General features: G+C 42.6%; 50 non-coding genes across 50 annotated transcripts; all 50 read right to left on the reverse strand.

Moving 5' to 3' along the window:
* Positions 1–239: 239 nt before the first annotated feature.
* Positions 240–311, reverse strand: trnae-uuc (transfer RNA glutamic acid (anticodon UUC)). The gene has a single exon. It is a non-coding gene; the product is annotated as a tRNA-Glu (tRNA).
* Positions 312–754: 443 nt separating this feature from the next.
* trnae-cuc (transfer RNA glutamic acid (anticodon CUC)) lies at positions 755–826 on the reverse strand. Its single transcript has one exon. It is a non-coding gene; the product is annotated as a tRNA-Glu (tRNA).
* A 344-nt stretch (positions 827–1,170) lies between these two features.
* On the reverse strand, positions 1,171–1,242 carry trnae-uuc (transfer RNA glutamic acid (anticodon UUC)). The gene has a single exon. It is a non-coding gene; the product is annotated as a tRNA-Glu (tRNA).
* Positions 1,243–1,708: 466 nt separating this feature from the next.
* On the reverse strand, positions 1,709–1,780 carry trnae-cuc (transfer RNA glutamic acid (anticodon CUC)). Its single transcript has one exon. It is a non-coding gene; the product is annotated as a tRNA-Glu (tRNA).
* Positions 1,781–2,548: 768 nt separating this feature from the next.
* On the reverse strand, positions 2,549–2,620 carry trnae-uuc (transfer RNA glutamic acid (anticodon UUC)). Its single transcript has one exon. It is a non-coding gene; the product is annotated as a tRNA-Glu (tRNA).
* Positions 2,621–3,063: 443 nt separating this feature from the next.
* trnae-cuc (transfer RNA glutamic acid (anticodon CUC)) lies at positions 3,064–3,135 on the reverse strand. Its single transcript has one exon. It is a non-coding gene; the product is annotated as a tRNA-Glu (tRNA).
* Positions 3,136–3,479: 344 nt separating this feature from the next.
* Positions 3,480–3,551, reverse strand: trnae-uuc (transfer RNA glutamic acid (anticodon UUC)). The gene has a single exon. It is a non-coding gene; the product is annotated as a tRNA-Glu (tRNA).
* A 352-nt stretch (positions 3,552–3,903) lies between these two features.
* trnae-uuc (transfer RNA glutamic acid (anticodon UUC)) lies at positions 3,904–3,975 on the reverse strand. Its single transcript has one exon. It is a non-coding gene; the product is annotated as a tRNA-Glu (tRNA).
* A 443-nt stretch (positions 3,976–4,418) lies between these two features.
* trnae-cuc (transfer RNA glutamic acid (anticodon CUC)) lies at positions 4,419–4,490 on the reverse strand. Its single transcript has one exon. It is a non-coding gene; the product is annotated as a tRNA-Glu (tRNA).
* Positions 4,491–4,834: 344 nt separating this feature from the next.
* On the reverse strand, positions 4,835–4,906 carry trnae-uuc (transfer RNA glutamic acid (anticodon UUC)). The gene has a single exon. It is a non-coding gene; the product is annotated as a tRNA-Glu (tRNA).
* A 466-nt stretch (positions 4,907–5,372) lies between these two features.
* Positions 5,373–5,444, reverse strand: trnae-cuc (transfer RNA glutamic acid (anticodon CUC)). The gene has a single exon. It is a non-coding gene; the product is annotated as a tRNA-Glu (tRNA).
* Positions 5,445–5,788: 344 nt separating this feature from the next.
* Positions 5,789–5,860, reverse strand: trnae-uuc (transfer RNA glutamic acid (anticodon UUC)). Its single transcript has one exon. It is a non-coding gene; the product is annotated as a tRNA-Glu (tRNA).
* A 352-nt stretch (positions 5,861–6,212) lies between these two features.
* trnae-uuc (transfer RNA glutamic acid (anticodon UUC)) lies at positions 6,213–6,284 on the reverse strand. Its single transcript has one exon. It is a non-coding gene; the product is annotated as a tRNA-Glu (tRNA).
* Positions 6,285–6,738: 454 nt separating this feature from the next.
* Positions 6,739–6,810, reverse strand: trnae-cuc (transfer RNA glutamic acid (anticodon CUC)). The gene has a single exon. It is a non-coding gene; the product is annotated as a tRNA-Glu (tRNA).
* A 344-nt stretch (positions 6,811–7,154) lies between these two features.
* trnae-uuc (transfer RNA glutamic acid (anticodon UUC)) lies at positions 7,155–7,226 on the reverse strand. Its single transcript has one exon. It is a non-coding gene; the product is annotated as a tRNA-Glu (tRNA).
* Positions 7,227–7,692: 466 nt separating this feature from the next.
* On the reverse strand, positions 7,693–7,764 carry trnae-cuc (transfer RNA glutamic acid (anticodon CUC)). Its single transcript has one exon. It is a non-coding gene; the product is annotated as a tRNA-Glu (tRNA).
* A 341-nt stretch (positions 7,765–8,105) lies between these two features.
* On the reverse strand, positions 8,106–8,177 carry trnae-uuc (transfer RNA glutamic acid (anticodon UUC)). Its single transcript has one exon. It is a non-coding gene; the product is annotated as a tRNA-Glu (tRNA).
* A 466-nt stretch (positions 8,178–8,643) lies between these two features.
* On the reverse strand, positions 8,644–8,715 carry trnae-cuc (transfer RNA glutamic acid (anticodon CUC)). The gene has a single exon. It is a non-coding gene; the product is annotated as a tRNA-Glu (tRNA).
* A 344-nt stretch (positions 8,716–9,059) lies between these two features.
* trnae-uuc (transfer RNA glutamic acid (anticodon UUC)) lies at positions 9,060–9,131 on the reverse strand. Its single transcript has one exon. It is a non-coding gene; the product is annotated as a tRNA-Glu (tRNA).
* Positions 9,132–9,597: 466 nt separating this feature from the next.
* On the reverse strand, positions 9,598–9,669 carry trnae-cuc (transfer RNA glutamic acid (anticodon CUC)). Its single transcript has one exon. It is a non-coding gene; the product is annotated as a tRNA-Glu (tRNA).
* A 341-nt stretch (positions 9,670–10,010) lies between these two features.
* Positions 10,011–10,082, reverse strand: trnae-uuc (transfer RNA glutamic acid (anticodon UUC)). The gene has a single exon. It is a non-coding gene; the product is annotated as a tRNA-Glu (tRNA).
* An 878-nt stretch (positions 10,083–10,960) lies between these two features.
* On the reverse strand, positions 10,961–11,032 carry trnae-uuc (transfer RNA glutamic acid (anticodon UUC)). The gene has a single exon. It is a non-coding gene; the product is annotated as a tRNA-Glu (tRNA).
* A 466-nt stretch (positions 11,033–11,498) lies between these two features.
* Positions 11,499–11,570, reverse strand: trnae-cuc (transfer RNA glutamic acid (anticodon CUC)). The gene has a single exon. It is a non-coding gene; the product is annotated as a tRNA-Glu (tRNA).
* A 344-nt stretch (positions 11,571–11,914) lies between these two features.
* On the reverse strand, positions 11,915–11,986 carry trnae-uuc (transfer RNA glutamic acid (anticodon UUC)). The gene has a single exon. It is a non-coding gene; the product is annotated as a tRNA-Glu (tRNA).
* A 466-nt stretch (positions 11,987–12,452) lies between these two features.
* On the reverse strand, positions 12,453–12,524 carry trnae-cuc (transfer RNA glutamic acid (anticodon CUC)). Its single transcript has one exon. It is a non-coding gene; the product is annotated as a tRNA-Glu (tRNA).
* A 344-nt stretch (positions 12,525–12,868) lies between these two features.
* Positions 12,869–12,940, reverse strand: trnae-uuc (transfer RNA glutamic acid (anticodon UUC)). Its single transcript has one exon. It is a non-coding gene; the product is annotated as a tRNA-Glu (tRNA).
* A 466-nt stretch (positions 12,941–13,406) lies between these two features.
* On the reverse strand, positions 13,407–13,478 carry trnae-cuc (transfer RNA glutamic acid (anticodon CUC)). The gene has a single exon. It is a non-coding gene; the product is annotated as a tRNA-Glu (tRNA).
* Positions 13,479–13,822: 344 nt separating this feature from the next.
* Positions 13,823–13,894, reverse strand: trnae-uuc (transfer RNA glutamic acid (anticodon UUC)). The gene has a single exon. It is a non-coding gene; the product is annotated as a tRNA-Glu (tRNA).
* Positions 13,895–14,360: 466 nt separating this feature from the next.
* On the reverse strand, positions 14,361–14,432 carry trnae-cuc (transfer RNA glutamic acid (anticodon CUC)). The gene has a single exon. It is a non-coding gene; the product is annotated as a tRNA-Glu (tRNA).
* A 765-nt stretch (positions 14,433–15,197) lies between these two features.
* trnae-uuc (transfer RNA glutamic acid (anticodon UUC)) lies at positions 15,198–15,269 on the reverse strand. Its single transcript has one exon. It is a non-coding gene; the product is annotated as a tRNA-Glu (tRNA).
* Positions 15,270–15,735: 466 nt separating this feature from the next.
* On the reverse strand, positions 15,736–15,807 carry trnae-cuc (transfer RNA glutamic acid (anticodon CUC)). The gene has a single exon. It is a non-coding gene; the product is annotated as a tRNA-Glu (tRNA).
* Positions 15,808–16,148: 341 nt separating this feature from the next.
* On the reverse strand, positions 16,149–16,220 carry trnae-uuc (transfer RNA glutamic acid (anticodon UUC)). The gene has a single exon. It is a non-coding gene; the product is annotated as a tRNA-Glu (tRNA).
* A 466-nt stretch (positions 16,221–16,686) lies between these two features.
* Positions 16,687–16,758, reverse strand: trnae-cuc (transfer RNA glutamic acid (anticodon CUC)). The gene has a single exon. It is a non-coding gene; the product is annotated as a tRNA-Glu (tRNA).
* An 882-nt stretch (positions 16,759–17,640) lies between these two features.
* trnae-cuc (transfer RNA glutamic acid (anticodon CUC)) lies at positions 17,641–17,712 on the reverse strand. The gene has a single exon. It is a non-coding gene; the product is annotated as a tRNA-Glu (tRNA).
* Positions 17,713–18,053: 341 nt separating this feature from the next.
* trnae-uuc (transfer RNA glutamic acid (anticodon UUC)) lies at positions 18,054–18,125 on the reverse strand. The gene has a single exon. It is a non-coding gene; the product is annotated as a tRNA-Glu (tRNA).
* Positions 18,126–19,003: 878 nt separating this feature from the next.
* trnae-uuc (transfer RNA glutamic acid (anticodon UUC)) lies at positions 19,004–19,075 on the reverse strand. Its single transcript has one exon. It is a non-coding gene; the product is annotated as a tRNA-Glu (tRNA).
* A 466-nt stretch (positions 19,076–19,541) lies between these two features.
* On the reverse strand, positions 19,542–19,613 carry trnae-cuc (transfer RNA glutamic acid (anticodon CUC)). The gene has a single exon. It is a non-coding gene; the product is annotated as a tRNA-Glu (tRNA).
* Positions 19,614–20,493: 880 nt separating this feature from the next.
* trnae-cuc (transfer RNA glutamic acid (anticodon CUC)) lies at positions 20,494–20,565 on the reverse strand. The gene has a single exon. It is a non-coding gene; the product is annotated as a tRNA-Glu (tRNA).
* Positions 20,566–20,909: 344 nt separating this feature from the next.
* On the reverse strand, positions 20,910–20,981 carry trnae-uuc (transfer RNA glutamic acid (anticodon UUC)). The gene has a single exon. It is a non-coding gene; the product is annotated as a tRNA-Glu (tRNA).
* A 1,303-nt stretch (positions 20,982–22,284) lies between these two features.
* Positions 22,285–22,356, reverse strand: trnae-uuc (transfer RNA glutamic acid (anticodon UUC)). Its single transcript has one exon. It is a non-coding gene; the product is annotated as a tRNA-Glu (tRNA).
* A 466-nt stretch (positions 22,357–22,822) lies between these two features.
* trnae-cuc (transfer RNA glutamic acid (anticodon CUC)) lies at positions 22,823–22,894 on the reverse strand. Its single transcript has one exon. It is a non-coding gene; the product is annotated as a tRNA-Glu (tRNA).
* A 341-nt stretch (positions 22,895–23,235) lies between these two features.
* Positions 23,236–23,307, reverse strand: trnae-uuc (transfer RNA glutamic acid (anticodon UUC)). Its single transcript has one exon. It is a non-coding gene; the product is annotated as a tRNA-Glu (tRNA).
* A 466-nt stretch (positions 23,308–23,773) lies between these two features.
* trnae-cuc (transfer RNA glutamic acid (anticodon CUC)) lies at positions 23,774–23,845 on the reverse strand. The gene has a single exon. It is a non-coding gene; the product is annotated as a tRNA-Glu (tRNA).
* A 344-nt stretch (positions 23,846–24,189) lies between these two features.
* trnae-uuc (transfer RNA glutamic acid (anticodon UUC)) lies at positions 24,190–24,261 on the reverse strand. The gene has a single exon. It is a non-coding gene; the product is annotated as a tRNA-Glu (tRNA).
* Positions 24,262–24,727: 466 nt separating this feature from the next.
* Positions 24,728–24,799, reverse strand: trnae-cuc (transfer RNA glutamic acid (anticodon CUC)). The gene has a single exon. It is a non-coding gene; the product is annotated as a tRNA-Glu (tRNA).
* A 341-nt stretch (positions 24,800–25,140) lies between these two features.
* Positions 25,141–25,212, reverse strand: trnae-uuc (transfer RNA glutamic acid (anticodon UUC)). The gene has a single exon. It is a non-coding gene; the product is annotated as a tRNA-Glu (tRNA).
* An 878-nt stretch (positions 25,213–26,090) lies between these two features.
* On the reverse strand, positions 26,091–26,162 carry trnae-uuc (transfer RNA glutamic acid (anticodon UUC)). Its single transcript has one exon. It is a non-coding gene; the product is annotated as a tRNA-Glu (tRNA).
* Positions 26,163–26,628: 466 nt separating this feature from the next.
* Positions 26,629–26,700, reverse strand: trnae-cuc (transfer RNA glutamic acid (anticodon CUC)). The gene has a single exon. It is a non-coding gene; the product is annotated as a tRNA-Glu (tRNA).
* Positions 26,701–27,044: 344 nt separating this feature from the next.
* Positions 27,045–27,116, reverse strand: trnae-uuc (transfer RNA glutamic acid (anticodon UUC)). The gene has a single exon. It is a non-coding gene; the product is annotated as a tRNA-Glu (tRNA).
* A 466-nt stretch (positions 27,117–27,582) lies between these two features.
* Positions 27,583–27,654, reverse strand: trnae-cuc (transfer RNA glutamic acid (anticodon CUC)). The gene has a single exon. It is a non-coding gene; the product is annotated as a tRNA-Glu (tRNA).
* Between the last annotated feature and the right edge of the window lie 287 nt (positions 27,655–27,941).

Genomic DNA, 27,941 nt, shown 5'->3' on the forward strand with positions numbered 1-27,941 from the left:
GTTTGATGCAAGGGGTGAAATTGGCCATCTTGGTCGAACTGATATAACCATCATGTAAATGAGGAGCCTGTTTAAGACAGGGACCTGCATCAAGCTAAAATACACTGTTGTGTTCTCTCCCCATTCAGCTTACAAAACATCTACACCTGAACTTCCAGGGACCCAATTTGTCTTACATCAGCAGGATTGGCAAGTCTATGAACACAAATTTGGCACTTATTGAGAGTTTAAAAGTTTAGTTCCCTGACCGGGAATCGAACCCGGGCCGCGGCGGTGAAAACGCCGAATCCTAGCCACTAGACCATCAGGGACATTTTACCTATTTTGGAAGGCACCTTTTCAGGACTTTATGGTCATAAAAAGGAACAGGAGTTAAAGTAACACAATCAAATGACTTAAAGAAGTACTAACGAGAAGACATATTGTTTGATGCAAGGGGTGAAAGTGGCCATCTTTGTCGAACTGATATAACCATCATTTAAAAGAGGAGCCTGTTTAAGACATGGACTTTAATCAAGTGTCGTGTTCTCTCCCCATTCAGCTCATGAAACTTCTACACCTCAACTTCCAGGGACCTAATTTCTCATACAACAGCAGGATAGGTCTATGACTTACAGCAATCATCAGTCCTTCACAGGATGACTAAGGACCAGCCTGTTTAACTGAACTGATAAGGATTGTGTAACATTCTCCACCTGATTCATTATCAACATGATGCTCTCCTATGTACCCAAATTTGATTCCAATAGCTTAATTCCCTGACCGGGAATCGAACCCGGGCCGCGGCGGTGAGAGCGCCGAATCCTAGCCACTAGACCATCAGGGACATGTTCGATATGTACCTGGTCAGGACTCTCACGGCTTTAAAATAACCAGGAGTTGAAGTACCACCATCTAATGACTTAAAGAAGTACTAACGAGAAGACAGATTGTTTGAAGCAGGGAGTGAAAGACACCATCTTTGTCGACCTGATATACACACCATGTAAAAGAGGAGCCTGTTTAAGACATGGACCTGCATCAAGCTAAAATACACTGTCGTGTTCTCTCCCCATTCAGCTCACAAAAGATCTACAACTGAACTTCCAGGGACCCAATTTGTCTTACATCAGCAGGATTGGCAAGTCTATGAACACAAATTTGGCACTTATTGAGAGTTTAATAGTTTAGTTCCCTGACCGGGAATCGAACCCGGGCCGCGGCGGTGAAAACGCCGAATCCTAGCCACTAGACCATCAGGGACATTTTTCCTGTTTTGGAAGGCACCTTTTCAGGAATTTATGGTCATAAAAAGGAACAGGAGTTAAAGTAACACAATCAAATGACTTAAAGAAGTACTAACGAGAAGACATATTGTTTGATGCAAGGGGTGAAAGTGGCCTTCTTTGTCGAACTGATATAACCATCATTTAAAAGAGGAGCCTGTTTAAGACATGGAATTTCATCAAGCTTCAATTTACTGTCGTGTTCTCTCCCCATTCAGCTCACGAAACTTCTACACCTCAACTTCCAGGGACCTAATTTCTCATACAACAGCAGGATAGGTCTATGACTTACAGTAATCATCAGTCCTTCACAGGATGACTAAGGACCAGTCTGTTTAACTGAACTGATAAGGATTGTGTAACATTCTCCACCTGATTCATTATCAACATGATGCTCTCCTATGTACCCAAATTTGATTCCAATTGAGTTTTCAATAGCTTAATTCCCTGACCAGGAATCGAACACGGGCCGCGGCGGTGAGAGCGCCGAATCCTAGCCACTAGACCATCAGGGACATGTTCGAAATGTACCTGGTCAGGACTCTCACGTCTTTAAAATAACCAGGAGTTGAAGTACCACCATCTAATGACTTAAAGAAGTACTAACGAGAAGACAGATTGTTTGAAGCAGGGAGTGAAAGACACCATCTTTGTCGACCTGATATACACACCATGTAAAAGAGGAGCCTGTTTAAGACATGGACCTGCATCAAGCTAAAATACACTGTCGTGTTCTCTCCCCATTCAGCTCACAAAAGATCTACACCTTAACTTCCAGGGACCCAATTTATCTTACATCAGCAGGATTGGCAAGTCTATGAACACAAATTTGGCACTTATTGAGAGTTTAATAGTTTACTTCCCTGACCGGGAATCGAACCCGGGCCGCGGCTGTGAAAACGCCGAATCCTAGCCACTAGACCATCGGGGACATTTTTCCTGTTTTGGAAGGCACCTTTTCAGGAATTTATGGTCATAAAAAGGAACAGGAGTTAAAGTAACACAATCAAATGACTTAAAGAAGTACTAACGAGAAGACATATTGTTTGATGCAAGGAGTGAAATTGGCCATCTTGGTCGAACTGATATAACCATCATGTAAATGAGGAGCCTGTTTAAGACAGGGACCTGCATCAAGCTAAAATACACTGTTGTGTTCTCTCCCCATTCAGCTTACAAAACATCTACACCTGAACTTCCAGGGACCCAATTTGTCTTACATCAGCAGGATTGGCAAGTCTATGAACACAAATTTGGCACTTATTGAGAGTTTAAAAGTTTAGTGCCCTGACCGGGAATCGAACCCGGGCCGCGGCGGTGAAAACGCCGAATCCTAGCCACTAGACCATCAGGGACATTTTACCTATTTTGGAAGGCACCTTTTCAGGACTTTATGGTCATAAAAAGGAACAGGAGTTAAAGTAACACAATCAAATGACTTAAAGAAGTACTAACGAGAAGACATATTGTTTGATGCAAGGGGTGAAAGTGGCCATCTTTGTCGAACTGATATAACCATCATTTAAAAGAGGAGCCTGTTTAAGACATGGACTTTAATCAAGTGTCGTGTTCTCTCCCCATTCAGCTCATGAAACTTCTACACCTCAACTTCCAGGGACCTAATTTCTCATACAACAGCAGGATAGGTCTATGACTTACAGCAATCATCAGTCCTTCACAGGATGACTAAGGACCAGCCTGTTTAACTGAACTGATAAGGATTGTGTAACATTCTCCACCTGATTCATTATCAACATGATGCTCTCCTATGTACCCAAATTTGATTCCAATAGCTTAATTCCCTGACCGGGAATCGAACCCGGGCCGCGGCGGTGAGAGCGCCGAATCCTAGCGACTAGACCATCAGGGACATGTTCGATATGTACCTGGTCAGGACTCTCACGGCTTTAAAATAACCAGGAGTTGAAGTACCACCATCTAATGACTTAAAGAAGTACTAACGAGAAGACAGATTGTTTGAAGCAGGGAGTGAAAGACACCATCTTTGTCGACCTGATATACACACCATGTAAAAGAGGAGCCTGTTTAAGACATGGACCTGCATCAAGCTAAAATACACTGTCGTGTTCTCTCCCCATTCAGCTCACAAAAGATCTACACCTTAACTTCCAGGGACCCAATTTATCTTACATCAGCAGGATTGGCAAGTCTATGAACACAAATTTGGCACTTATTGAGAGTTTAATAGTTTAGTTCCCTGACCGGGAATCGAACCCGGGCCGCGGCGGTGAAAACGCCGAATCCTAGCCACTAGACCATCGGGGACATTTTTCCTGTTTTGGAAGGCACCTTTTCAGGAATTTATGGTCATAAAAAGGAACAGGAGTTAAAGTAACACAATCAAATGACTTAAAGAAGTACTAACGAGAAGACATATTGTTTGATGCAAGGGGTGAAATTGGCCATCTTGGTCGAACTGATATAACCATCATGTAAATGAGGAGCCTGTTTAAGACAGGGACCTGCATCAAGCTAAAATACACTGTTGTGTTCTCTCCCCATTCAGCTTACAAAACATCTACACCTGAACTTCCAGGGACCCAATTTGTCTTACATCAGCAGGATTGGCAAGTCTATGAACACAAATTTGGCACTTATTGAGAGTTTAAAAGTTTAGTTCCCTGACCGGGAATCGAACCCGGGCCGCGGCGGTGAAAACGCCGAATCCTAGCCACTAGACCATCAGGGACATTTTACCTATTTTGGAAGGCACCTTTTCAGGACTTTATGGTCATAAAAAGGAACAGGAGTTAAAGTAACACAATCAAATGACTTAAAGAAGTACTAACGAGAAGACATATTGTTTGATGCAAGGGGTGAAAGTGGCCATCTTTGTCGAACTGATATAACCATCATTTAAAAGAGGAGCCTGTTTAAGACATGGACTTTAATCAAGTGTCGTGTTCTCTCCCCATTCAGCTCATGAAACTTCTACACCTCAACTTCCAGGGACCTAATTTCTCATACAACAGCAGGATAGGTCTATGACTTACAGCAATCATCAGTCCTTCACAGGATGACTAAGGACCAGCCTGTTTAACTGAACTGATAAGGATTGTGTAACATTCTCCACCTGATTCATTATCAACATGATGCTCTCCTATGTACCCAAATTTGATTCCAATAGCTTAATTCCCTGACCGGGAATCGAACCCGGGCCGCGGCGGTGAGAGCGCCGAATCCTAGCCACTAGACCATCAGGGACATGTTCGATATGTACCTGGTCAGGACTCTCACGGCTTTAAAATAACCAGGAGTTGAAGTACCACCATCTAATGACTTAAAGAAGTACTAACGAGAAGACAGATTGTTTGAAGCAGGGAGTGAAAGACACCATCTTTGTCGACCTGATATACACACCATGTAAAAGAGGAGCCTGTTTAAGACATGGACCTGCATCAAGCTAAAATACACTGTCGTGTTCTCTCCCCATTCAGCTCACAAAAGATCTACAACTGAACTTCCAGGGACCCAATTTGTCTTACATCAGCAGGATTGGCAAGTCTATGAACACAAATTTGGCACTTATTGAGAGTTTAATAGTTTAGTTCCCTGACCGGGAATCGAACCCGGGCCGCGGCGGTGAAAACGCCGAATCCTAGCCACTAGACCATCAGGGACATTTTTCCTGTTTTGGAAGGCACCTTTTCAGGAATTTATGGTCATAAAAAGGAACAGGAGTTAAAGTAACACAATCAAATGACTTAAAGAAGTACTAACGAGAAGACATATTGTTTGATGCAAGGGGTGAAAGTGGCCTTCTTTGTCGAACTGATATAACCATCATTTAAAAGAGGAGCCTGTTTAAGACATGGAATTTCATCAAGCTTCAATTTACTGTCGTGTTCTCTCCCCATTCAGCTCACGAAACTTCTACACCTCAACTTCCAGGGACCTAATTTCTCATACAACAGTAGGATAGGTCTATGACTTACAGCAATCATCAGTCCTTCACAGGATGACTAAGGACCAGCCTGTTTAACTGAACTGATAAGGATTGTGTAACATTCTCCACCTGATTCATTATCAACATGATGCTCTCCTATGTACCCAAATTTGATTCCAATTGAGATATCAATAGCTTAATTCCCTGACCGGGAATCGAACCCGGGCCGCGGCGGTGAGAGCGCCAAATCCAAGCCACTACACCATCAGGGACATGTTCGATATGTACCTGGTCAGGACTCTCATGGCTTTAAAATAACCAGGAGTTGAAGTACCACCATCTAATGACTTAAAGAAGTACTAACGAGAAGACAGATTGTTTGAAGCAGGGAGTGAAAGACACCATCTTTGTCGACCTGATATACACACCATGTAAAAGAGGAGCCTGTTTAAGACATGGACCTGCATCAAGCTAAAATACACTGTCGTGTTCTCTCCCCATTCAGCTCACAAAAGATCTACAACTGAACTTCCAGGGACCCAATTTATCTTACATCAGCAGGATTGGCAAGTCTATGAACACAAATTTGGCACTTATTGAGAGTTTAATAGTTTACTTCCCTGACCGGGAATCGAACCCGGGCCGCGGCGGTGAAAACGCCGAATCCTAGCCACTAGACCATCGGGGACATTTTTCCTGTTTTGGAAGGCACCTTTTCAGGAATTTATGGTCATAAAAAGGAACAGGAGTTAAAGTAACACAATCAAATGACTTAAAGAAGTACTAACGAGAAGACATATTGTTTGATGCAAGGAGTGAAATTGGCCATCTTGGTCGAACTGATATAACCATCATGTAAAAGAGGAGCCTGTTTAAGACAGGGACCTGCATCAAGCTAAAATACACTGTTGTGTTCTCTCCCCATTCAGCTTACAAAACATCTACACCTGAACTTCCAGGGACCCAATTTGTCTTACATCAGCAGGATTGGCAAGTCTATGAACACAAATTTGGCACTTATTGAGAGTTTAAAAGTTTAGTTCCCTGACCGGGAATCGAACCCGGGCCGCGGCGGTGAAAACACCAAATCCTAGCCACTAGACCATCAGGGACATTTTACCTATTTTGGAAGGCACCTTTTCAGGACTTTATGGTCATAAAAAGGAACAGGAGTTAAAGTAACACAATCAAATGACTTAAAGAAGTACTAACGAGAAGACATATTGTTTGATGCAAGGGGTGAAAGTGGCCATCTTTGTCGAACTGATATAACCATCATTTAAAAGAGGAGCCTGTTTAAGACATGGACTTTAATCAAGCTTCAATGCACTGTCGTGTTCTCTCCCCATTCAGCTCATGAAACTTCTACACCTCAACTTCCAGGGACCTAATTTCTCATACAACAGCAGGATAGGTCTATGACTTACAGCAATCATCAGTCCTTCACAGGATGACTAAGGACCAGCCTGTTTAACTGAACTGATAAGGATTGTGTAACATTCTCCACCTGATTCATTATCAACATGATGCTCTCCTATGTACCCAAATTTGATTCCAATAGCTTAATTCCCTGACCGGGAATCGAACCCGGGCCGCGGCGGTGAGAGCGCCGAATCCTAGCCACTAGACCATCAGGGACATGTTCGATATGTACCTGGTCAGGACTCTCACGGCTTTAAAATAACCAGGAGTTGAAGTACCACCATCTAATTACTTAATGAAGTACTAACGAGAAGACAGATTGTTTGAAGCAGGGAGTGAAAGACACCATCTTTGTCGACCTGATATACACACCATGTAAGAGAGGAGCCTGTTTAAGACATGGACCTGCATCAAGCTAAAATACACTGTCGTGTTCTCTCCCCATTCAGCTCACAAAAGATCTACAACTGAACTTCCAGGGACCCAATTTATCTTACATCAGCAGGATTGGCAAGTCTATGCACATAAATTTGGCACTTATTGAGAGTTTAATAGTTTAGTTCCCTGACCGGGAATCGAACCCGGGCCGCGGCGGTGAAAACGCCGAATCCTAGCCACTAGACCATCAGGGACATTTTTCCTGTTTTGGAAGGCACCTTTTCAGGAATTTATGGTCATAAAAAGGAACAGGAGTTAAAGTAACACAATCAAATGACTTAAAGAAGTACTAACGAGAAGACATATTGTTTGATGCAGGGAGTGAAAGTGGCCATCTTTGTCGACCTGATATAGCCATCATGTAAAAGAGGAGCCTGTTTAAGACATGGACTTTCATCAAGCTTCAATTTACTGTCGTGTTCTCTCCCCATTCAGCTCACAAAACTTCTACACATGAACTTCCAGGGACCTAATTTCTCATACAACAGCAGGATAGGTCTATGACTTACAGTAATCATCAGTCCTTCACAGGATGACTAAGGACCAGCCTGTTTAACTGAACTGATAAGGATTGTGTAACATTCTCCACCTGATTCATTATCAACATGATGCTCTCCTATGTACCCAAATTTGATTCCAATTGAGTTTTCAATAGCTTAATTCCCTGACCGGGAATCGAACCCGGGCCGCGGCGGTGAGAGCGCCGAATCCTAGCCACTAGAACATCAGGGACATGTTCGAAATGTACCTGGTCAGGACTCTAACGGCTTTAAAATAACCAGGAGTTGAAGTATCACCATCTAATGACTTAAAGAAGTACTAACGAGAAGACAGATTGTTTGAAGCAGGGAGTGAAAAACAACCTTTTCGACCTGATATAACCATCATGTAAAAGAGGAGCCTGTTTAAGACAGGGACCTGCATCAAGCTAAAATACACTGTTGTGTTCTCTCCCCATTCAGCTTACAAAACATCTACACCTGAACTTCCAGGGACCCAATTTATCTTACATCAGCAGGATTGGCAAGTCTATGAACACAAATTTGGCACTTATTGAGAGTTTAATAGTTTACTTCCCTGACCGGGAATCGAACCCGGGCCGCGGCGGTGAAAACGCCGAATCCTAGCCAGTAGACCATCAGGGACATTGTTCCTGTTTTGGAAGGCACCTTTTCAAGAATTTATGGTCATAAAAAGGAACAGGAGTTAAAGTAACACAATCAAATGACTTAAAGAAGTACTAACGAGAAGACATATTGTTTGATGCAAGGGGTGAAAGTGGCCATCTTGGTCGAACTGATATAACCATCATGTAAAAGAGGAGCCTGTTTAAGACATGGACCTTCATCAAGCTTCAATGCATTGTCGTGTTCTCTCCCCATTCAGCTCACAAAACTTCTACAACTGAACTTCCAGGGACCTAATTTCTCATACAACAGCAGGATAGGTCTATGACTTACAGTAATCATCAGTCCTTCACAGGATGACTAAGGACCAGTCTGTTTAACTGAACTGATAAGGATTGTGTAACATTCTCCACCTGATTCATTATCAACATGATGCTCTCCTATGTACCCAAATTTGATTCCAATTGAGTTTTCAATAGCTTAATTCCCTGACCGGGAATCGAACCCGGGCCGCGGCGGTGAGAGCGCCGAATCCTAGCCACTAGACCATCAGGGACATGTTCGAAATGTACCTGGTCAGGACTCTCACGGCTTTAAAATGAACAGGAGTTGAAGTATCACCATCTAATGACTTAAAGAAGTACTAACGAAAAGACAGATTGTTTGAAGCAGGGAGTGAAAGACACCATCTTTGTCGACCTGATATACACAACATGTAAAAGAGGAGCCTGTTTAAGACAGGGACCTGCATCAAGCTAAAATACACTGTTGTGTTCTCTCCCCATTCAGCTTATAAAACATCTACACCTGAACTTCCAGGGACCCAATTTATCTTACATCAGCAGGATTGGCAAGTCTATGAACACAAATTGGGCACTTATTGAGAGTTTAATAGTTTAGTTCCCTGACCAGGAATCGAACCCGGGCCGCGGCGGTGAAAACGCTGAATCCTAGCCACTAGACCATCAGGGACATTTTTCCTGTTTTGGAAGGCACCTTTTCAGGAATTTATGGTCATAAAAAGGAACAGGAGTTTAAGTAACACAATCAAATGACTTAAAGAAGTACTAACGAGAAGACATATTGTTTGATGCAAGGGGTGAAAGTGGCCATCTTTGTCTAACTGATATAACCATCATGTAAAAGAGGAGCCTGTTTAAGACATGGACTTTAATCAAGCTTCAATGCACTGTCGTGTTCTCTCCCCATTCAGCTCACAAAACTTCTACACCTCAACTTCCAGGGACCTAATTTCTCATACAACAGCAGGATAGGTCTATGACTTACAGCAATCATCAGTCCTTCACAGGATGACTAAGGACCAGCCTGTTTAACTGAACTGATAAGGATTGTGTAACATTCTCCACCTGATTCATTATCAACATGATGCTCTCCTATGTACCCAAATTTGATTCCAATTGAGTTTTCAATAGCTTAATTCCCTGACCGGGAATCGAACCCGGGCCGCGGCGGTGAGAGCGCCGAATCCTAGCCACTAGACCATCAGGGACATGTTCGAAATGTACCTGGTCAGGACTCTAACGGCTTTAAAATAACCAGGAGTTGAAGTACCACCATCTAATGACTTAAAGAAGTACTAACGAGAAAACAGATTGTTTGAAGCAGGGAGTGAAAAACAACCTTTTCGACCTGATATACACACCATGTAAAAGAGGAGCCTGTTTAAGACAGGGACCTGCATCAAGCTAAAATACACTGTTGTGTTCTCTCCCCATTCAGCTTACAAAACATCTACACCTGAACTTCCAGGGACCCAATTTGTCTTACATCAGCAGGATTGGCAAGTCTATGAACACAAATTTGGCACTTATTGAGAGTTTAATAGTTTACTTCCCTGACCGGGAATCGAACCCGGGCCGCGGCGGTGAAAACGCCGAATCCTAGCCACTAGACCATCAGGGACATTTTTCCTGTTTTGGAAGGCACCTTTTCAGGAATTTATGGTCATAAAAAGGAACAGGAGTTAAAGTAACACAATCAAATGACTTAAAGAAGTACTAACGAGAAGACATATTGTTTGATGCAAGGAGTGAAATTGGCCATCTTTGTCGAACTGATATAACCATCATGTAAAAGTGGAGCCTGTTTAAGACATGGACTTTCATCAAGCTTCAATTAACTGTCGTGTTCTCTCCCCATTCAGCTCACAAAACTTCTACACCTGAACTTCCAGGGACCTAATTTCTCATACAACAGCAGGATAGGTCTATGACTTACAGTAATCATCAGTCCTTCACAGGATGACTAAGGACCAGTCTGTTTAACTGAACTGATAAGGATTGTGTAACATTCTCCACCTGATTCATTATCAACATGATGCTCTCCTATGTACCCAAAATTGATTACAATTGAGTTTTCAATAGCTTAATTCCCTGACCGGGAATCAACCCAGGCCGCGGCGGTGAGAGCGCCGAATCCTAGCCACTAGACCATCAGGGACATGTTCGAAATGTACCTGGTCAGGACTCTAACGGCTTTAAAATAACCAGGAGTTGAAGTACCACCATCTAATGACTTAAAGATGTACTAACGAGAAAACAGATTGTTTGAAGCAGGGAGTGAAAAACAACCTTTTCGACCTGATATACACACCATGTAAAAGAGGAGCCTGTTTAAGACAGGGACCTGCATCAAGCTAAAATACACTGTTGTGTTCTCTCCCCATTCAGCTTACAAAACATCTACACCTGAACTTCCAGGGACCCAATTTGTCTTACATCAGCAGGATTGGCAAGTCTATGAACACAAATTTGGCACTTATTGAGAGTTTAATAGTTTAGTTCCCTGACCGGGAATCGAACCCGGGCCGCGGCGGTGAAAACTCCGAATCCTAGCCACTAGACCATCAGGGACATTTTTCCTGTTTTGGAAGGCACCTTTTCAGGAATTTATGGTCATAAAAAGGAACAGGAGTTAAAGTAACACAATCAAATGACTTAAAGAAGTACTAACGAGAAGACATATTGTTTGATGCAAGGAGTGAAATTGGCCATCTTTGTCGAACTGATATAACCATCATGTAAAAGAGGAGCCTGTTTAAGACATGGACTTTCATCAAGCTTCAATTAACTGTCGTGTTCTCTCCCCATTCAGCTCACAAAACTTCTACACCTGAACTTCCAGGGACCTAATTTCTCATACAACAGCAGGATAGGTCTATGACTTACAGTAATCATCAGTCCTTCACAGGATGACTAAGGACCAGCCTGTTTAACTGAACTGATAAGGATTGTGTAACATTCTCCACCTGATTCATTATCAACATGATGCTCTCCTATGTACCCAAATTTGATTCCAATTGAGTTTTCAATAGCTTAATTCCCTGACCGGGAATCGAACCCGGGCCGCGGCGGTGAGAGCGCCGAATCCTAGCCACTAGACCATCAGGGACATGTTCGAAATGTACCTGGTCAGGACTCTCACGGCTTTAAAATGAACAGGAGTTGAAGTATCACCATCTAATGACTTAAAGAAGTACTAACGAAAAGACAGATTGTTTGAAGCAGGGAGTGAAAGACACCATCTTTGTCGACCTGATATACACAACATGTAAAAGAGGAGCCTGTTTAAGACAGGGACCTGCATCAAGCTAAAATACACTGTTGTGTTCTCTCCCCATTCAGCTTACAAAACATCTACACCTGAAATTCCAGGGACCCAATTTATCTTACATCAGCAGGATTGGCAAGTCTATGAACACAAATTTGGCACTTATTGAGAGTTTAATAGTTTAGTTCCCTGACCGGGAATCGAACCCGGGCCGCGGCGGTGAAAACGCTGAATCCTAGCCACTAGACCATCAGGGACATTTTTCCTGTTTTGGAAGGCACCTTTTCAGGAATTTATGGTCATAAAAAGGAACAGGAGTTTAAGTAACACAATCAAATGACTTAAAGAAGTACTAACGAGAAGACATATTGTTTGATGCAAGGGGTGAAAGTGGCCATCTTTGTCTAACTGATATAACCATCATGTAAAAGAGGAGCCTGTTTAAGACATGGACTTTAATCAAGCTTCAATGCACTGTCGTGTTCTGTCCCCATTCAGCTCACAAAACTTCTACACCTCAACTTCCAGGGACCTAATTTCTCATACAACAGCAGGATAGGTCTATGACTTACAGCAATCATCAGTCCTTCACAGGATGACTAAGGACCAGCCTGTTTAACTGAACTGATAAGGATTGTGTAACATTCTCCACCTGATTCATTATCAACATGATGCTCTCCTATGTACCCAAATTTGATTCCAATTGAGTTTTCAATAGCTTAATTCCCTGACCGGGAATCGAACCCGGGCCGCGGCGGTGAGAGCGCCGAATCCTAGCCACTAGACCATCAGGGACATGTTCGAAATGTACCTGGTCAGGACTCTCACGGCTTTAAACTGAACAGGAGTTGAAGTATCACCATCTAATGACTTAAAGAAGTACTAACGAAAAGACAGATTGTTTGAAGCAGGGAGTGAAAGACACCATCTTTGTCGACCTGATATACACAACATGTAAAAGAGGAGCCTGTTTAAGACAGGGACCTGCATCAAGCTAAAATACACTGTCGTGTTCTCTCCCCATTCAGCTCACAAAAGATCTACAACTGAACTTCCAGGGACCCAATTTATCTTACATCAGCAGGATTGGCAAGTCTATGCACATAAATTTGGCACTTATTGAGAGTTTAATAGTTTAGTTCCCTGACCGGGAATCGAACCCGGGCCGCGGCGGTGAAAACGCCGAATCCTAGCCACTAGACCATCAGGGACATTTTTCCTGTTTTGGAAGGCACCTTTTCAGGACTTTATGGTCATAAAAAGGAACAGGAGTTAAAGTAACACAATCAAATGACTTAAAGAAGTACTAACGAGAAGACATATTGTTTGATGCAGTGAGTGAAAGTGGCCATCTTTGTCGACCTGATATAGCCATCATGTAAAAGAGGAGCCTGTTTAAGACATGGACTTTCATCAAGCTTCAATTAACTGTCGTGTTCTCTCCCCATTCAGCTCACAAAACTTCTACACCTGAACTTCCAGGGACCTAATTTCTCATACAACAGCAGGATAGGTCTATGACTTACAGTAATCATCAGTCCTTCACAGGAAGACTAAGGACCAGTCTGTTTAACTGAACTGATAAGGATTGTGTAACATTCTCCACCTGATTCATTATCAACATGATGCTCTCCTATGTACCCAAAATTGATTACAATTGAGTTTTCAATAGCTTAATTCCCTGACCGGGAATCGAACCCGGGCCGCGGCGGTGAGAGCGCCGAATCCTAGCCACTAGACCATAAGGGACATGTTCAAAATGTACCTGGTCAGGACTCTCACGGCTTTAAAATGAACAGGAGTTGAAGTATCACCATCTAATGACTTAAAGAAGTACTAACGAGAAGAAAGATTGTTTGAAGCAGGGAGTGAAAGACACCATCTTTGTCGACCTGATATACACACCATGTAAAAGAGGAGCCTGTTTAAGACATGGACCTGCATCAAGCTAAAATACACTGTCGTGTTCTCTCCCCATTCAGCTTACAAAACATCTACACCTGAACTTCCAGGGACCCAATTTGTCTTACATCAGCAGGATTGGCAAGTCTATGAAAACAAATTTGGCACTTATTGAGAGTTTAATAGTTTAGTTCCCTGACCGGGAATCGAACCCGGGCCGCGGCGGTGAAAACGCCGAATCCTAGCCACTAGACCATCAGGGACATTTTTCCTGTTTTGGAAGGCACCTTTTCAGGAATTTATGGTCATAAAAAGGAACAGGAGTTAAAGTAACACAATCAAATGACTTAAAGAAGTACTAACGAGAAGACATATTGTTTGATGCAAGGGGTGAAAGTGGCCATCTTTGTCGAACTGATATAACCATCATGTAAAAGAGGAGCCTGTTTAAGACATGGACTTTAATCAAGCTTCAATGCACTGTCGTGTTCTGTCCCCATTCAGCTCACAAAACTTCTACACCTCAACTTCCAGGGACCTAATTTCTCATACAACAGCAGGATAGGTCTATGACTTACAGCAATCATCAGTCCTTCACAGGATGACTAAGGACCAGCCTGTTTAACTGAACTGATAAGGATTGTGTAACATTCTCCACCTGATTCATTATCAACATGATACTCTCCTATGTACCCAAATTTGATTCCAATTGAGTTTTCAATAGCTTAATTCCCTGACCGGGGATCGAACCCGGGCCGCGGCGGTGAGAGCGCCGAATCCTAGCCACTAGACCATCAGGGACATGTTCGAAATGTACCTGGTCAGGACTCTAACAGCTTTAAAATAACCAGGAGTTGAAGTACCACCATCTAATGACTTAAAGAAGTACTAACGAGAAGACAGATTGTTTGAAGCAGGGAGTGAAAAACAACCTTTTCGACCTGATATACACACCATGTAAAAGAGGAGCCTGTTTAAGACATGGACCTGCATCAAGCTAAAATACACTGTTGTTGTTCTCTCCCCATTCAGCTTACAAAACATCTACACCTTAACTTCCAGGGACCCAATTTATCTTACATCAGCAGGATTGGCAAGTCTATGAACACAAATTTGGCACTTATTGAGAGTTTAATAGTTTAGTTCCCTGACCGGGAATCGAACCCGTGCCAAGGCTGTGAAAACACCGAATCCTATCCACTAGACCATCAGGGACATTTTTCCTGTTTTGGAAGGCACCTTTTCAGGAATTTATGGTCATAAAAAGGAACAGGAGTTAAAGTAACACAATCAAATGACTTAAAGAAGTACTAACGAGAAGACAGATTGTTTGAAGCAGGGAGTGAAAGACACCATCTTTGTCGACCTGATATACACACCATGTAAAAGAGGAGCCTGTTTAAGACATGGACCTGCATCAAGCTAAAATACACTGTCGTGTTCTCTCCCCATTCAGCTCAAAAAGATCTACAACTGAACTTCCAGGGACCCAATTTATCTTACATCAGCAGGATTGGCAAGTCTATGAACATAAATTTGGCACTTATTGAGAGTTTAATAGTTTAGTTCCCTGACCGGGAATCGAACCCGGGCCGCGGCGGTGAAAACGCCGAATCCTAGCCACTAGACCATCAGGGACATTTTTCCTGTTTTGGAAGGCACCTTTTCAGGAATTTATGGTCATAAAAAGGAACAGGAGTTAAAGTAACACAATCAAATGACTTAAAGAAGTACTAACGAGAAGACATATTGTTTGATGCAGGGAGTGAAAGTGGCCATCTTTGTCGACCTGATATAGCCATCATGTAAAAGAGGAGCCTGTTTAAGACATGGACTTTCATCAAGCTTCAATTTACTGTCGTGTTCTCTCCCCATTCAGCTCACAAAACTTCTACACATGAACTTCCAGGGACCTAATTTCTCATACAACAGCAGGATAGGTCTATGACTTACAGTAATCATCAGTCCTTCACAGGATGACTAAGGACCAGCCTGTTTAACTGAACTGATAAGGATTGTGTAACATTCTCCACCTGATTCATTATCAACATGATGCTCTCCTATGTACCCAAATTTGATTCCAATTGAGTTTTCAATAGCTTAATTCCCTGACCGGGAATCGAACCCGGGCCGCGGCGGTGAGAGCGCCGAATCCTAGCCACTAGAACATCAGGGACATGTTCGAAATGTACCTGGTCAGGACTCTAACGGCTTTAAAATAACCAGGAGTTGAAGTATCACCATCTAATGACTTAAAGAAGTACTAACGAGAAGACAGATTGTTTGAAGCAGGGAGTGAAAAACAACCTTTTCGACCTGATATAACCATCATGTAAAAGAGGAGCCTGTTTAAGACAGGGACCTGCATCAAGCTAAAATACACTGTTGTGTTCTCTCCCCATTCAGCTTACAAAACATCTACACCTGAACTTCCAGGGACCCAATTTATCTTACATCAGCAGGATTGGCAAGTCTATGAACACAAATTTGGCACTTATTGAGAGTTTAATAGTTTACTTCCCTGACCGGGAATCGAACCCGGGCCGCGGCGGTGAAAACGCCGAATCCTAGCCAGTAGACCATCAGGGACATTGTTCCTGTTTTGGAAGGCACCTTTTCAAGAATTTATGGTCATAAAAAGGAACAGGAGTTAAAGTAACACAATCAAATGACTTAAAGAAGTACTAACGAGAAGACATATTGTTTGATGCAAGGGGTGAAAGTGGCCATCTTGGTCGAACTGATATAACCATCATGTAAAAGAGGAGCCTGTTTAAGACATGGACCTTCATCAAGCTTCAATGCATTGTCGTGTTCTCTCCCCATTCAGCTCACAAAACTTCTACAACTGAACTTCCAGGGACCTAATTTCTCATACAACAGCAGGATAGGTCTATGACTTACAGTAATCATCAGTCCTTCACAGGATGACTAAGGACCAGTCTGTTTAACTGAACTGATAAGGATTGTGTAACATTCTCCACCTGATTCATTATCAACATGATGCTCTCCTATGTACCCAAATTTGATTCCAATTGAGTTTTCAATAGCTTAATTCCCTGACCGGGAATCGAACCCGGGCCGCGGCGGTGAGAGCGCCGAATCCTAGCCACTAGACCATCAGGGACATGTTCGAAATGTACCTGGTCAGGACTCTCACGGCTTTAAAATGAACAGGAGTTGAAGTATCACCATCTAATGACTTAAAGAAGTACTAACGAAAAGACAGATTGTTTGAAGCAGGGAGTGAAAGACACCATCTTTGTCGACCTGATATACACAACATGTAAAAGAGGAGCCTGTTTAAGACAGGGACCTGCATCAAGCTAAAATACACTGTTGTGTTCTCTCCCCATTCAGCTTATAAAACATCTACACCTGAACTTCCAGGGACCCAATTTATCTTACATCAGCAGGATTGGCAAGTCTATGAACACAAATTTGGCACTTATTGAGAGTTTAATAGTTTAGTTCCCTGACCAGGAATCGAACCCGGGTCGCGGCGGTGAAAACGCTGAATCCTAGCCACTAGACCATCAGGGACATTGTTCCTGTTTTGGAAGGCACCTTTTCAGGAATTTATGGTCATAAAAAGGAACAGGAGTTTAAGTAACACAATCAAATGACTTAAAGAAGTACTAACGAGAAGACATATTGTTTGATGCAAGGGGTGAAAGTGGCCATCTTTGTCTAACTGATATAACCATCATGTAAAAGAGGAGCCTGTTTAAGACATGGACTTTAATCAAGCTTCAATGCACTGTCGTGTTCTCTCCCCATTCAGCTCACAAAACTTCTACACCTCAACTTCCAGGGACCTAATTTCTCATACAACAGCAGGATAGGTCTATGACTTACAGCAATCATCAGTCCTTCACAGGATGACTAAGGACCAGCCTGTTTAACTGAACTGATAAGGATTGTGTAACATTCTCCACCTGATTCATTATCAACATGATGCTCTCCTATGTACCCAAATTTGATTCCAATTGAGTTTTCAATAGCTTAATTCCCTGACCGGGAATCGAACCCGGGCCGCGGCGGTGAGAGCGCCGAATCCTAGCCACTAGACCATCAGGGACATGTTCGAAATGTACCTGGTCAGGACTCTAACGGCTTTAAAATAACCAGGAGTTGAAGTACCACCATCTAATGACTTAAAGAAGTACTAACGAGAAAACAGATTGTTTGAAGCAGGGAGTGAAAAACAACCTTTTCGACCTGATATACACACCATGTAAAAGAGGAGCCTGTTTAAGACAGGGACCTGCATCAAGCTAAAATACACTGTTGTGTTCTCTCCCCATTCAGCTTACAAAACATCTACACCTGAACTTCCAGGGACCCAATTTGTCTTACATCAGCAGGATTGGCAAGTCTATGAACACAAATTTGGCACTTATTGAGAGTTTAATAGTTTACTTCCCTGACCGGGAATCGAACCCGGGCCGCGGCGGTGAAAACGCCGAATCCTAGCCACTAGACCATCAGGGACATTTTTCCTGTTTTGGAAGGCACCTTTTCAGGAATTTATGGTCATAAAAAGGAACAGGAGTTAAAGTAACACAATCAAATGACTTAAAGAAGTACTAACGAGAAGACATATTGTTTGATGCAAGGAGTGAAATTGGCCATCTTTGTCGAACTGATATAACCATCATGTAAAAGTGGAGCCTGTTTAAGACATGGACTTTCATCAAGCTTCAATTAACTGTCGTGTTCTCTCCCCATTCAGCTCACAAAACTTCTACACCTGAACTTCCAGGGACCTAATTTCTCATACAACAGCAGGATAGGTCTATGACTTACAGTAATCATCAGTCCTTCACAGGATGACTAAGGACCAGTCTGTTTAACTGAACTGATAAGGATTGTGTAACATTCTCCACCTGATTCATTATCAACATGATGCTCTCCTATGTACCCAAAATTGATTACAATTGAGCTTTCAATAGCTTAATTCCCTGACCGGGAATCAACCCAGGCCGCGGCGGTGAGAGCGCCGAATCCTAGCCACTAGACCATCAGGGACATGTTCGAAATGTACCTGGTCAGGACTCTAACGGCTTTAAAATAACCAGGAGTTGAAGTACCACCATCTAATGACTTAAAGATGTACTAACGAGAAAACAGATTGTTTGAAGCAGGGAGTGAAAAACAACCTTTTCGACCTGATATACACACCATGTAAAAGAGGAGCCTGTTTAAGACAGGGACCTGCATCAAGCTAAAATACACTGTTGTGTTCTCTCCCCATTCAGCTTACAAAACATGTACACCTGAACTTCCAGGGACCCAATTTGTCTTACATCAGCAGGATTGGCAAGTCTATGAACACAAATTTGGCACTTATTGAGAGTTTAATAGTTTAGTTCCCTGACCGGGAATCGAACCCGGGCCGCGGCAGTGAAAACGCCGAATCCTAGCCACTAGACCATCAGGGACATTTTTCCTGTTTTGGAAGGCACCTTTTCAGGAATTTATGGTCATAAAAAGGAACAGGAGTTAAAGTAACACAATCAAATGACTTAAAGAAGTACTAACGAGAAGACATATTGTTTGATGCAAGGAGTGAAATTGGCCATCTTTGTCGAACTGATATAACCATCATGTAAAAGAGGAGCCTGTTTAAGACATGGACTTTAATCAAGCTTCAATGCACTGTCGTGTTCTGTCCCCATTCAGCTCACAAAACTTCTACACCTCAACTTCCAGGGACCTAATTTCTCATACAACAGCAGGATAGGTCTATGACTTACAGCAATCGTCAGTCCTTCACAGGATGACTAAGGACCAGCCTGTTTAACTGAACTGATAAGGATTGTGTAACATTCTCCACCTGATTCATTATCAACATGATACTCTCCTATGTACCCAAATTTGATTCCAATTGAGTTTTCAATAGCTTAATTCCCTGACCGGGGATCGAACCCGGGCCGCGGCGGTGAGAGCGCCGAATCCTAGCCACTAGACCATCAGGGACATGTTCGAAATGTACCTGGTCAGGACTCTAACAGCTTTAAAATAACCAGGAGTTGAAGTACCACCATCTAATGACTTAAAGAAGTACTAACGAGAAGACAGATTGTTTGAAGCAGGGAGTGAAAAACAACCTTTTCGACCTGATATACACACCATGTAAAAGAGGAGCCTGTTTAAGACATGGACCTGCATCAAGCTAAAATACACTGTTGTTGTTCTCTCCCCATTCAGCTTACAAAACATCTACACCTTAACTTCCAGGGACCCAATTTATCTTACATCAGCAGGATTGGCAAGTCTATGAACACAAATTTGGCACTTATTGAGAGTTTAATAGTTTAGTTCCCTGACCGGGAATCGAACCCGTGCCGCGGCTGTGAAAACACCGAATCCTATCCACTAGACCATCAGGGACATTTTTCCTGTTTTGGAAGGCACCTTTTCAGGAATTTATGGTCATAAAAAGGAACAGGAGTTAAAGTAACACAATCAAATGACTTAAAGAAGTACTAACGAGAAGACATATTGTTTGATGCAAGGAGAGAAAGTGGCCATCTTTGTTGAACTGATATAACCATCATGTAAAAGAGGAGCCTGTTTAAGACATGGACTTTCATCAAGCTTCAATGCACTGTCGTGTTCTCTCCCCATTCAGCTCACAAAACTTCTACACCTCAACTTCCAGGGACCTAATTTCTAATACAACAGCAGGAAAGGTCGATGACTTACAGCAATCATCAGTCCTTCACAGGATGACTAAGGACCAGCCTGTTTAACTGAACTGATAAGGATTGTGTTACATTCTCCACCTGATTCATTATCAACATGATGCTGTCCTATGTACCCAAATTTGATTCCAATTGAGTTTTCAATAGCTTAATTCCCTGACCGGGAATCGAACCCGGGCCGCGGCGGTGAGAGCGCCGAATCCTAGCCACTAGACCATCAGGGACATGTTCAAAATGTACCTGGTCAGGACTCTCACGGCTTTAAAATGAACAGGAGTTGAAGTATCACCATCTAATGACTTAAAGAAGTACTAACGAGAAGAAAGATTGTTTGATGCAGGGAGTGAAAGACACCATCTTTGTCGACCTGATATACACACCATGTAAAAGAGGAGCCTGTTTAAGACATGGACCTGCATCAAGCTAAAATACACTGTCGTGTTCTCTCCCCATTCAGCTTACAAAACATCTACACCTGAACTTCCAGGGACCCAATTTGTCTTACATCAGCAGGATTGGCAAGTCTATGAACACAAATTTGGCACTTATTGAGAGTTTAATAGTTTAGTTCCCTGACCGGGAATCGAACCCGGGCCGCGGCGGTGAAAACGCCGAATCCTAGCCACTAGACCATCAGGGACATTTTTCCTGTTTTGGAAGGCACCTTTTCAGGAATTTATGGTCATAAAAAGGAACAGGAGTTAAAGTAACACAATCAAATGACTTAAAGAAGTACTAACGAGAAGACATATTGTTTGATGCAAGGGGTGAAAGTGGCCATCTTTGTCGAACTGATATAACCATCATGTAAAAGAGGAGCCTGTTTAAGACATGGACTTTAATCAAGCTTCAATGCACTGTCGTGTTCTGTCCCCATTCAGCTCACAAAACTTCTACACCTCAACTTCCAGGGACCTAATTTCTCATACAACAGCAGGATAGGTCTATGACTTACAGCAATCATCAGTCCTTCACAGGATGACTAAGGACCAGCCTGTTTAACTGAACTGATAAGGATTGTGTAACATTCTCCACCTGATTCATTATCAACATGATACTCTCCTATGTACCCAAATTTGATTCCAATTGAGTTTTCAATAGCTTAATTCCCTGTTCGGGGATCGAACCCGGGCCGCGGCGGTGAGAGCGCCGAATCCTAGCCACTAGACCATCAGGGACATGTTCGAAATGTACCTGGTCGGGACTCTAACAGCTTTAAAATAACCAGGAGTTGAAGTACCACCATCTAATGACTTAAAGAAGTACTAACGAGAAGACAGATTGTTTGAAGCAGGGAGTGAAAAACAACCTTTTCGACCTGATATACACACCATGTAAAAGAGGAGCCTGTTTAAGACATGGACCTGCATCAAGCTAAAATACACTGTTGTTGTTCTCTCCCCATTCAGCTTACAAAACATCTACACCTTAACTTCCAGGGACCCAATTTATCTTACATCAGCAGGATTGGCAAGTCTATGAACACAAATTTGGCACTTATTGAGAGTTTAATAGTTTAGTTCCCTGACCGGGAATCGAACCCGTGCCGCGGCTGTGAAAACACCGAATCCTATCCACTAGACCATCAGGGACATTTTTCCTGTTTTGGAAGGCACCTTTTCAGGAATTTATGGTCATAAAAAGGAACAGGAGTTAAAGTAACACAATCAAATGACTTAAAGAAGTACTAACGAGAAGACAGATTGTTTGAAGCAGGGAGTGAAAGACACCATCTTTGTCGACCTGATATACACACCATGTAAAAGAGGAGCCTGTTTAAGACATGGACTTGCATCAAGCTAAAATACACTGTCGTGTTCTCTCCCCATTCAGCTCAAAAAGATCTACAACTGAACTTCCAGGGACCCAATTTATCTTACATCAGCAGGATTGGCAAGTCTATGAACATAAATTTGGCACTTATTGAGAGTTTAATAGTTTAGTTCCCTGACCGGGAATCGAACCCGGGCCGCGGCGGTGAAAACGCCGAATCCTAGCCACTAGACCATCAGGGACATTTTTCCTGTTTTGGAAGGCACCTTTTCAGGAATTTATGGTCATAAAAAGGAACAGGAGTTAAAGTAACACAATCAAATGACTTAAAGAAGTACTAACGAGAAGACATATTGTTTGATGCAGGGAGTGAAAGTGGCCATCTTTGTCGACCTGATATAGCCATCATGTAAAAGAGGAGCCTGTTTAAGACATGGACTTTCATCAAGCTTCAATTTACTGTCGTGTTCTCTCCCCATTCAGCTCACAAAACTTCTACACATGAACTTCCAGGGACCTAATTTCTCATACAACAGCAGGATAGGTCTATGACTTACAGTAATCATCAGTCCTTCACAGGATGACTAAGGACCAGCCTGTTTAACTGAACTGATAAGGATTGTGTAACATTCTCCACCTGATTCATTATCAACATGATGCTCTCCTATGTACCCAAATTTGATTCCAATTGAGTTTTCAATAGCTTAATTCCCTGACCGGGAATCGAACCCGGGCCGCGGCGGTGAGAGCGCCGAATCCTAGCCACTAGAACATCAGGGACATGTTCGAAATGTACCTGGTCAGGACTCTAACGGCTTTAAAATAACCAGGAGTTGAAGTATCACCATCTAATGACTTAAAGAAGTACTAACGAGAAGACAGATTGTTTGAAGCAGGGAGTGAAAAACAACCTTTTCGACCTGATATAACCATCATGTAAAAGAGGAGCCTGTTTAAGACAGGGACCTGCATCAAGCTAAAATACACTGTTGTGTTCTCTCCCCATTCAGCTTACAAAACATCTACACCTGAACTTCCAGGGACCCAATTTATCTTACATCAGCAGGATTGGCAAGTCTATGAACACAAATTTGGCACTTATTGAGAGTTTAATAGTTTACTTCCCTGACCGGGAATCGAACCCGGGCCGCGGCGGTGAAAACGCCGAATCCTAGCCAGTAGACTATCAGGGACATTGTTCCTGTTTTGGAAGGCACCTTTTCAAGAATTTATGGTCATAAAAAGGAACAGGAGTTAAAGTAACACAATCAAATGACTTAAAGAAGTACTAACGAGAAGACATATTGTTTGATGCAAGGGGTGAAAGTGGCCATCTTGGTCGAACTGATATAACCATCATGTAAAAGAGGAGCCTGTTTAAGACATGGACCTTCATCAAGCTTCAATGCATTGTCGTGTTCTCTCCCCATTCAGCTCACAAAACTTCTACAACTGAACTTCCAGGGACCTAATTTCTCATACAACAGCAGGATAGGTCTATGACTTACAGTAATCATCAGTCCTTCACAGGATGACTAAGGACCAGTCTGTTTAACTGAACTGATAAGGATTGTGTAACATTCTCCACCTGATTCATTATCAACATGATGCTCTCCTATGTACCCAAATTTGATTCCAATTGAGTTTTCAATAGCTTAATTCCCTGACCGGGAATCGAACCCGGGCCGCGGCGGTGAGAGCGCCGAATCCTAGCCACTAGACCATCAGGGACATGTTCAAAATGTACCTGGTCAGGACTCTCACGGCTTTAAAATGAACAGGAGTTGAAGTATCACCATCTAATGACTTAAAGAAGTACTAACGAAAAGACAGATTGTTTGAAGCAGGGAGTGAAAGACACCATCTTTGTCGACCTGATATACACAACATGTAAAAGAGGAGCCTGTTTAAGACAGGGACCTGCATCAAGCTAAAATACACTGTTGTGTTCTCTCCCCATTCAGCTTATAAAACATCTACACCTGAACTTCCAGGGACCCAATTTATCTTACATCAGCAGGATTGGCAAGTCTATGAACACAAATTTGGCACTTATTGAGAGTTTAATAGTTTAGTTCCCTGACCAGGAATCGAACCCGGGCCGCGGCGGTGAAAACGCTGAATCCTAGCCACTAGACCATCAGGGACATTTTTCCTGTTTTGGAAGGCACCTTTTCAGGAATTTATGGTCATAAAAAGGAACAGGAGTTTAAGTAACACAATCAAATGACTTAAAGAAGTACTAACGAGAAGACATATTGTTTGATGCAAGGGGTGAAAGTGGCCATCTTTGTCTAACTGATATAACCATCATGTAAAAGAGGAGCCTGTTTAAGACATGGACTTTAATCAAGCTTCAATGCACTGTCGTGTTCTCTCCCCATTCAGCTCACAAAACTTCTACACCTCAACTTCCAGGGACCTAATTTCTCATACAACAGCAGGATAGGTCTATGACTTACAGCAATCATCAGTCCTTCACAGGATGACTAAGGACCAGCCTGTTTAACTGAACTGATAAGGATTGTGTAACATTCTCCACCTGATTCATTATCAACATGATGCTCTCCTATGTACCCAAATTTGATTCCAATTGAGTTTTCAATAGCTTAATTCCCTGACCGGGAATCGAACCCGGGCCGCGGCGGTGAGAGCGCCGAATCCTAGCCACTAGACCATCAGGGACATGTTCGAAATGTACCTGGTCAGGACTATAACGGCTTTAAAATAACCAGGAGTTGAAGTACCACCATCTAATGACTTAAAGAAGTACTAACGAGAAAACAGATTGTTTGAAGCAGGGAGTGAAAAACAACCTTTTCGACCTGATATACACACCATGTAAAAGAGGAGCCTGTTTAAGACAGGGACCTGCATCAAGCTAAAATACACTGTTGTGTTCTCTCCCCATTCAGCTTACAAAACATCTACACCTGAACTTCCAGGGACCCAATTTGTCTTACATCAGCAGGATTGGCAAGTCTATGAACACAAATTTGGCACTTATTGAGAGTTTAATAGTTTACTTCCCTGACCGGGAATCGAACCCGGGCCGCGGCGGTGAAAACGCCGAATCCTTGCCACTAGACCATCAGGGACATTTTTCCTGTTTTGGAAGGCACCTTTTCAGGAATTTATGGTCATAAAAAGGAACAGGAGTTAAAGTAACACAATCAAATGACTTAAAGAAGTACTAACGAGAAGACATATTGTTTGATGCAAGGAGTGAAATTGGCCATCTTTGTCGAACTGATATAACCATCATGTAAAAGTGGAGCCTGTTTAAGACATGGACTTTCATCAAGCTTCAATTAACTGTCGTGTTCTCTCCCCATTCAGCTCACAAAACTTCTACACCTGAACTTCCAGGGACCTAATTTCTCATACAACAGCAGGATAGGTCTATGACTTACAGTAATCATCAGTCCTTCACAGGATGACTAAGGACCAGTCTGTTTAACTGAACTGATAAGGATTGTGTAACATTCTCCACCTGATTCATTATCAACATGATGCTCTCCTATGTACCCAAAATTGATTACAATTGAGTTTTCAATAGCTTAATTCCCTGACCGGGAATCAACCCAGGCCGCGGCGGTGAGAGCGCCGAATCCTAGCCACTAGACCATCAGGGACATGTTCGAAATGTACCTGGTCAGGACTCTAACGGCTTTAAAATAACCAGGAGTTGAAGTACCACCATCTAATGACTTAAAGATGTACTAACGAGAAAACAGATTGTTTGAAGCAGGGAGTGAAAAACAACCTTTTCGACCTGATATACACACCATGTAAAAGAGGAGCCTGTTTAAGACAGGGACCTGCATCAAGCTAAAATACACTGTTGTGTTCTCTCCCCATTCAGCTTACAAAACATCTACACCTGAACTTCCAGGGACCCAATTTGTCTTACATCAGCAGGATTGGCAAGTCTATGAACACAAATTTGGCACTTATTGAGAGTTTAATAGTTTAGTTCCCTGACCGGGAATCGAACCCGGGCCGCGGCGGTGAAAACGCCGAATCCTAGCCACTAGACCATCAGGGACATTTTTCCTGTTTTGGAAGGCACCTTTTCAGGAATTTATGGTCATAAAAAGGAACAGGAGTTAAAGTAACACAATCAAATGACTTAAAGAAGTACTAACGAGAAGACATATTGTTTGATGCAAGGAGTGAAATTGGCCATCTTTGTCGAACTGATATAACCATCATGTAAAAGAGGAGCCTGTTTAAGACATGGACTTTCATCAAGCTTCAATTAACTGTCGTGTTCTCTCCCCATTCAGCTCACAAAACTTCTACACCTGAACTTCCAGGGACCTAATTTCTCATACAACAGCAGGATAGGTCTATGACTTACAGTAATCATCAGTCCTTCACAGGATGACTAAGGACCAGCCTGTTTAACTGAACTGATAAGGATTGTGTAACATTCTCCACCTGATTCATTATCAACATGATGCTCTCCTATGTACCCAAATTTGATTCCAATTGAGTTTTCAATAGCTTAATTCCCTGACCGGGAATCGAACCCGGGCCGCGGCGGTGAGAGCGCCGAATCCTAGCCACTAGACCATCAGGGACATGTTCGAAATGTACCTGGTCAGGACTCTCACGGCTTTAAAATGAACAGGAGTTGAAGTATCACCATCTAATGACTTAAAGAAGTACTAACGAAAAGACAGATTGTTTGAAGCAGGGAGTGAAAGACACCATCTTTGTCGACCTGATATACACAACATGTAAAAGAGGAGCCTGTTTAAGACAGGGACCTGCATCAAGCTAAAATACACTGTTGTGTTCTCTCCCCATTCAGCTTACAAAACATCTACACCTGAAATTCCAGGGACCCAATTTATCTTACATCAGCAGGATTGGCAAGTCTATGAACACAAATTTGGCACTTATTGAGAGTTTAATAGTTTAGTTCCCTGACCGGGAATCGAACCCGGGCCGCGGCGGTGAAAACGCTGAATCCTAGCCACTAGACCATCAGGGACATTTTTCCTGTTTTGGAAGGCACCTTTTCAGGAATTTATGGTCATAAAAAGGAACAGGAGTTTAAGTAACACAATCAAATGACTTAAAGAAGTACTAACGAGAAGACATATTGTTTGATGCAAGGGGTGAAAGTGGCCATCTTTGTCTAACTGATATAACCATCATGTAAAAGAGGAGCCTGTTTAAGACATGGACTTTAATCAAGCTTCAATGCACTGTCGTGTTCTGTCCCCATTCAGCTCACAAAACTTCTACACCTCAACTTCCAGGGACCTAATTTCTCATACAACAGCAGGATAGGTCTATGACTTACAGCAATCATCAGTCCTTCACAGGATGACTAAGGACCAGCCTGTTTAACTGAACTGATAAGGATTGTGTAACATTCTCCACCTGATTCATTATCAACATGATGCTCTCCTATGTACCCAAATTTGATTCCAATTGAGTTTTCAATAGCTTAATTCCCTGACCGGGAATCGAACCCGGGCCGCGGCGGTGAGAGCGCCGAATCCTAGCCACTAGACCATCAGGGACATGTTCGAAATGTACCTGGTCAGGACTCTCACGGCTTTAAACTGAACAGGAGTTGAAGTATCACCATCTAATGACTTAAAGAAGTACTAACGAAAAGACAGATTGTTTGAAGCAGGGAGTGAAAGACACCATCTTTGTCGACCTGATATACACAACATGTAAAAGAGGAGCCTGTTTAAGACAGGGACCTGCATCAAGCTAAAATACACTGTTGTGTTCTCTCCCCATTCAGCTTACAAAACATCTACACCTGAACTTCCAGGGACCCAATTTATCTTACATCAGC

The sequence above is a fragment of the Platichthys flesus genome, chromosome 2 (assembly GCF_949316205.1).
Source record: "Platichthys flesus chromosome 2, fPlaFle2.1, whole genome shotgun sequence".
NCBI lineage: Eukaryota > Metazoa > Chordata > Actinopteri > Pleuronectiformes > Pleuronectidae > Platichthys > Platichthys flesus.